This window comes from Otolemur garnettii, unplaced genomic scaffold (assembly GCF_000181295.1).
Source record: "Otolemur garnettii isolate 467f Iridium unplaced genomic scaffold, OtoGar3 scaffold00223, whole genome shotgun sequence".
Classification (NCBI taxonomy): domain Eukaryota; kingdom Metazoa; phylum Chordata; class Mammalia; order Primates; family Galagidae; genus Otolemur; species Otolemur garnettii.
In genome coordinates, this window is record NW_003852618.1 from 2,193,082 (window position 1) to 2,200,473 (window position 7,392).

Genomic DNA, 7,392 nt, shown 5'->3' on the forward strand with positions numbered 1-7,392 from the left:
GGGGAGCTAGAAGGTCAAACTCTTGCTCTTTTTTTATGATATGATCTTATACTTAGAAACCCACAAAGGCTCAACCACAAAACTCTTGTAAGTGATCAGAAAATACAGTAACATCTCAGGATATAAAATCAATGTCCACAAATGAGTGATGTCATCAGAGGCGGTTGGGCCCGGGCTACAGCGCCCCCCACCCCCACGATGCGTGATGTCGTTGAGCAGTCGGAAGCTCCCTCACGTGTATTGCCAGCTCTGTTCAGGGGCCATGGGTCGCTCCAGCCGGACTGGAGCGCTCCAAGCGCACTCCCTAGCTGGCCAGATGAAGGTGAAGGGGCCGAAGCCCGACCTGGATGAAATTCACCGCGAGCTGCGGCCTTAGGGTTCCACATAGTTCTTGTCCAACCCGTACGCTGAACCTGACCCTGACCTGCTAAGGGGCGGCCTGCATCGCTGTCTGGCCTGCCCTAGGTACTTCATCAATTCTGCCACACTGAAGACCCACTTTTGATCCAAAGACCACAAGAAAAGGCTGAAGCAGCTGTGTGTCGAGCCCTATAGTCAGCAAGAGGTGGAGAGGGCAGTGGGTGTAGGTTTCTGTGTGCCCCCTAAGACACTTGCAGTGCCAACAGAAGTGTCCACTGATGTCCCTGAGATGGACACATCTAACCTGACGTGGCCGGGGGATGCAAGGCAGATGAGCTGCCCATGGACTAGGCTAGGAGAGTGTGTCAATTTATTTTAGCCTTTGGGTTTGGGGAGTGACTGGCCTCTTTTGGGTGTCCTTCCCCCAATAAAAGAACTGGACAAAGCCAAAAAAAAAAGTCCTTAGGTATCAAACAAGCCAAAGTTCACAAAGTTCTTGCTGCCTGAGCTCTCTAAGACAAGGATAAATCTAAGATATCCCTAAGTGATTGGTACAAAGGGGAGGGGAAGAAGGCTTGTAGAAAGTCATTTCAAATATATACAACATACACAAATTCTAGGGATTAGATTAAAATCCTGATTTCTTTTGTTTAGAAAAATTACCAGTAATTTGATATAAATTTATAGGTGAGAAATGAGAGTGGAGAGATTAGTTACAAAAGAGTCAAATCTTTTCTAGCTATGAAAGGAGGAAAATCAACCTCCATGCAAGATCAAAACAGGCCTGGTGTTAACCAATGAGGAAAGCAGATACAGATAAAACTGGTACAAAGTTAGCAAGAAACACTGTTTCTCCCAAAGTTATGCAGCAGCTGTAGAATGCCTGGCATAGTGGCGGCATGCCTGTAGTCCCAGCTACTTGGGAGGCTAATGTAAGAGGATCACCCTAACCCAGGAGTTTGAGGTTGCTGTGAGCTATGAAGCCAAGATATTCTACCCAGGGCAATAGAGTGGGTAGAGACTCTGTCTCAAAAAAAGAAAAAAAAATGCCACAGAGGAAGGAATGAAGTTCTTTAGTCAAAATATCTGCTGCATCACATGTATCATGCCCCTTAGTTTGCTGTTCTCTATTTAACACCAAAGCCTAGGATATGAATTCTTCTTTGCAGATACATGTCCTCATTACCAGTGCTTTCTTCAAACAATGTTGAATAAAAAGTTTTTCTGCCAATGAGGTAAGAAATGATTTTGAATATTATCAAGGGAGTAATATTCCTTTTTCTAACTGGATGTGGCACTGTGGGGAACATTTCTGTTTTTAGGAATTACATGTGCATTTTATTTGGGGGCACTGAGAAGAAATCTTTACACCTTATTCTCATCCATTTGGCTTTTACAAATACCCTATTTCTTTTTTCCAAAGGAATCCCAGTGACAATAGCAGCTTTGGATTTGAGAAACTTCCTAGATTATCTTGAGAAGATGGCTTGGGGGCTTTCTATCTGAGCCAGCAGTTTCCTCATAGTGGTCCTGGTCATCACCATCAGTCCCATAGCATTGGCATGGAGGATGCTGAAGCCAAGGTCCGTATGGCATATTCTGCCTTTCTTTCTCTTCTTTTGGACACTCAATACCTTGATGAGCATAAATTTACTCTATTCCATCACAAATAGCAGCATCAACAGATCACAAATTAGGGAAAGTGACAACTATTATTATTTTCTACCAGAGAAGTGAGAAATAAGATGGATTTTACTCACACTCATGGCCCTGCAAGCCCTGTTCTAGGGTCTCATGGGCTGGGCCAGTTCCTATATTGTATTTCTTCTCCATAAGCACCACAAACACGTTCTCTACATTCAGAACTCCAAATCTTTCTGTAAAACTCCCCCTAAGATAAGAGCTGCTCAAAGTGTCCTCCTCTGGTGTTTTATTTTGCTTTCTTTTATTAGGAGGATTGTATTATTTCTTTATATTAAAATCTCTTTGTAAAGAATAATTTCATCATCCTAAATATTCAAGAATGTCTAACTCTTGGGTATGCAATTGTCAGCCCATTTGTGCTGATTCACAGAGATGAACACATAACTAAATACAGGCACACTGAGACTGGAGAAAATGTGTTTTTCATTGATCCTTTTAATAGACAAATTTGAAATAACTTTTAATTCTATTATGCTGTATGTAAAGTAAAATCAGGTAAGAGTGGTTTAAACATTTTGCATACAACAATTATGGTGACCTGAAGCCCTGACCTGGCACAAAAATAATAGGAAGCTAGAGAAACCCAGATAATTTCTCCTTCTCCACTCTCCCACCCTAAAGAAATGGCTTTAATTCTAACGTTGACCTGGCTCTATAGATATAGGTATATAAAAAATGTTATACATTTTAGCATTTGTTATTTTATAAATGCATATTAAATATCTGGCAAAAGGAACTATTTTCCTGGCTATTTGAAAATAGCCATTAGCATCCATTTATGCTAAGGAGTATTGTGGAATTTATGAAAGAACAAGCAAGTACAAAATATATTGATATAGAATGATACGTAATTTTAATCAATAAAAGAAAAGCAGTGCAAGAGAAATAAAATTCAAAATAAATTGAAATATATTTAATTCGATGTTACATGAAGAATCCCTGGAGGAATACAAGAGAAATGATAAATTTTAAGAGAAACCAAGTAGATGGAGCCATAGTACATAGAATTTCATTTTGTATCTTTCATGTTTTGATTTTGTTAAGCAGATAAATGCATGTTTTATTAAGTGAATTACATTTGAAACAACTTGTGGCTTATTTCTAGACATCATTTATTAGTGCACAGACACTCCCAACAGACACTCCCAGTCTCTTTATCATCAAAGAATTGCAAAATAAGTACATTCTACATTAATTTAAATTGATAATTCAGTTCTTAACTTCTTAAATTAGAATCACCAAATACAAGTATTTTGGCAGAATAGACAGTTCTAGCAACCAGGTATCTCGAATGTGAAAAATACTTGATGCTATTTTGCTTACTATACATGCTTATAGCAGAAAATCTACAAAATAATACAAACTAGCATCCACCCCATTTTTAAGAATGTCTCTGCCATATCTATGTTATTGCAAGCATAAACATTTGGATCTTGAACTCCTCTGCTTGACAACAGTGAATGCCTTCTCTTTTTGGTTTATACCATGTCCACAACAACTTTTAAATAAGTATTTATGTTACAATGCTACAGTGTCATTTGGTTAAGAACTTCTCTTCCTGGTACAAAAGCCAGGTTGCACTGCTTGCGTTTGCTGTGTAAAGTCCCCCTAATAATAATGTCCCACCCGCCAGAGGTGTGTCACACCGTGAACTCCCGCCCCCTCCCTCTTTCCCTCTCTCTGCTACTGCATTCCCCCTCCCCCTACCATGTGCTAGCATCAATTGTCCTCATATCAGAATTGAGTACATTGGATTCTTGCTTCTCCATTCTTGTGATGCTTTACTGAGAAGAATGTATTTCAACTCCACCCAAATTATTACAAAAGATGTAAAGTCACCATCTTTTTTAGTGGCTGACTAGTATTCCATGGTATACATATACCACAGCTTGTTAATCCATTCCTGGGTTGGTAAGCATTTAGATTGTATCTATAATTTGTCATTGTAAATTGAGCTGCGATAAACAGCCTAATACAAATGACCTTATGATAAAATGATTTTGTTTTCTTCTGGGTAGATGCCCAGTAATGGAATAGCAGGATCAAAAGGGAGGGCTATTTTGAGATCTTTGAGGATTCTCCATACTTCCTTCCAAAAGGGTTGTATTAGTTTGCAGTCCCACCAGCAGTATGAAAGGGTACCCTTCTTTCCACATCCACACCAGCATCTGCAGCTTTGAGTGTTTGTAATGTGGGCCATTATTACTGGAGTTAGGTGATATCACAGGGTACTTTTGATTTGCATTTCTCTGATAATAGAAACAGTGAGCTTTTTTCCTGTGCTTGTTAGCCATTCTTCCAACTTCTTTAGAGAAGGTTCTATTCATCTCACTTGCCCATTGATATAAGATTGCTGCCTCTTTTTTTTGTTGCTTAATTTGAGTTCTCTATAGATTCTAGTTATCAAGCTTTTGTCTGATTCATAAAATGCAAATATCTTTTCCCAGTCTGATGGTTGTCTATTTGCTTTGGTTGTTATCTCCTTAGTTGTACAGAAGCTATTCAGCTTAATTAAGTCTCATTTGTTTATTTTTGTTGCTGTTGCAATTGTCACTGGAGTCTTCTTCATAAAGTGTTTTCCCAGGTTGATACCTTCAAGTGTTTTCCCCACACTTTCTTTGAGGATTTTTATTGATAAATGCCCAGATTTAGATCTTTTATCCATCTTGAATCAATTTTAGTGAGTGGAGAAAGGTGTGGGTCCAGTTTCACTGTTTTATACATGGTTATCCAGTTCTTGCAACACCATTTATTGAACAGGGATTCTCCCCCTCTGCCCCCATGTGAATGTTCTTGTTTGGTTTATCAAAGATCAGGGGAGATTAATTCCCATAATGTCATTAAATATATTGGTATTCCCCATATATCCATCCTGTAGATTTATAGGCTTGATTGGATATAGTATGTTGTTTTGGTTTGGCTCAAATTCAGACATAGAGGAGGCAACCTTTCCACTAGAGCAGCAGTTCTCAGTCTGTGGGTCAGCCTCTAGTGCAGTGGTTCTCAACCTTCCAATGCCATGGGCCTTTAATTCAGTTCCTGTGGGTTGTGACCCACAGACTGAGAACTGCTGCTCTAGTGGAAAGGTTAATCTCCCTGCTGTAAGATTTTAATTTCATCTATTCAATTCTAGATGTTTATGTCTCTATTTTTATGCTAATACTATGCTGTTTTGATCACTATAGCCTTATAGTACAGCCTAAAATCTGGTAGGCTAATGCCCCCTGCCTTGTTTTTGGTACTAAGAATTGCCTTAGCTATACAGGGTTTTTTTCTGGTTCCATACAAAATGAAGAATTATTCTTTCCAAATCTTGAAAGTATGATGTTGGTATTTTAGTAGACATTGCAGTGAACCTGTAGATTGCTTTGGGAAGTATAGACATTTTAACAATGTTGATTCTTCCCAGCTATGAGCATGATATGTTCTTCCATTTGTTAGTATCTTCTGATATTTCTTTACTTAGGGTTTCATAGTGTTCTTTATAGAGGTACTTCACCTCTTTTATTAGGTATATTCCTAGGTATTTCATTTTCTTTGACGCTACTGAGAAGGGAATTATGTCCTTGATTACCTTCTCATCTTGGCTGTTACTGGCATATACAAAGACTACTGATTTGTGGACATTGATTTTATATCCTGAGACATTACCATATTTTTTTATCACTTATAGGAATCTTGTGGTTGAGTTTTTGGGATTCTCTTAGTATAAGATCATATCATTGGCAAAGAGGGAGAGTTTACCTTCCTCTGCTCCTATTTGGATGCCCTTCTTACCTTCTCTTCCCTGATTGTATTGGCTAGAACTTCCAGCACTATGTTGAACAATAGTAATAGAAGACAACCTTATCTTGTTCTAGTTCTGAGTGAGAAAGCTTTCAGTTTTACTCTATCAGTATAATATTAGCTGTGGGTTTGTCATAGATGGCCTCTATCAGTTTAAGAAATGTGTTGTTTATGCCTATATTCTTCAGAGTTCTACTTAGGAAAGGATGTTGAATTTTATCAAATGCTTTTTCTGCATCTATTGAGAGGATCATATGGTCTTTGTTTTTGCTTCTGTTGATATGGTGAATTACATTTACTTACTTGCATATGTTAAACCAGCCTTCATCCCCAACTTAATTGTCCACAGTGATTGCCTGATTATTTCCTCAGCATTCAGGTTCTGCCAGGTTGGGAACTCATCTCTCCAGAATCCTTCAGAGGCAGGTCTCACTGTGTACCCAGACAACAGTTCCTGTGGGTGTGGGAGTCCCTGAGCCTGTCACCACTGGCGGTCCTATCCCAGCAGACACAACTAAGATGGGTATGTCCCTAGGAGATCTGCCCTCACAACCTTCTCACCACCTTTCCATAATGGCCAACACCTTGCTGCCAGGACCTTCCCAGAATGGCCATCTCTACTGCTGCCAAACTGGTGGCAAATCCACTCCAACCAGCCCTCAAATCTGGCTACTATATACTGTTTGGTTTGCCCACTTTTCCAGGCTATCCACTCAATGCACTTCCCCTGAGAACTGAAAACTGCAAAAAGGCTTCCTTATGTCCCAGACCTTCCAGGTCCTGGCCACTCCTAGCTGGCCGCCCACGACTCCCACCAGCTGCTCGCAAGACTTACAGAGTGTGTCAAGCCTCTCCACCCTGCTGCTCCAGTTCATGCACAGCAACCAGGACTCCGCCCCCTCAGAGTGTACCCAGAGCCACAACTCCAGGCAAAATCTCCTCACCAAACGCGTGGCCCAACTCCTCTCCAATGCTTTTGATAAATTCCTCTATAGTATTTTACAGAGGTTCTGACATTTCAGCTTCATTTAGTGCAGGACAATTTGGGGTCATTTTTTGGTCAATCAATCTAGCAAAATTTAGAGCTATTCATTGCCCTTTATGCCAAAATACTGAACTCATAATCTGTATTTAATGTTTCCATATCAATACTTCCAGCCTGACTCGACTTAATACTCATTTAAGCTTGATTTGATTCTCTATTTTAAATCCATTCCACACATATACTTTACCTGGAATCACAAGCAATTTGGAAACTGTTTATAAATTATTTTCTGAGGTGTGCATGACTTTGCTCTAAATGTTATCTGCCTGTGAGATCTATGCCAGAATTTTTACATCTTCATAGAGCATCCTACGCTGCCTAGTTATGTTGATCAGAATGGGATTATCTATTTTATAAAGCCTCTAGTGCAGTGGTTCTCAACTTTCCAAAGCCATGGGCCTTTAATTCAGTTCCTGTGGGTTGCGACCCACAGACTGAGAACTGCTGCTCTAGTGGAAAGGTTGCCTCCTCTATGTCTGAATTTGAGCCAAACCAAA

General features: G+C 39.7%; 1 pseudogene; it reads left to right on the top strand.

The window, feature by feature from the left end:
• The first annotated feature begins 262 nt into the window (after nt 1–262).
• LOC100961178 lies at nt 263–739 on the top strand (annotated as a pseudogene).
• The last annotated feature ends 6,653 nt before the right edge of the window (nt 740–7,392 follow it).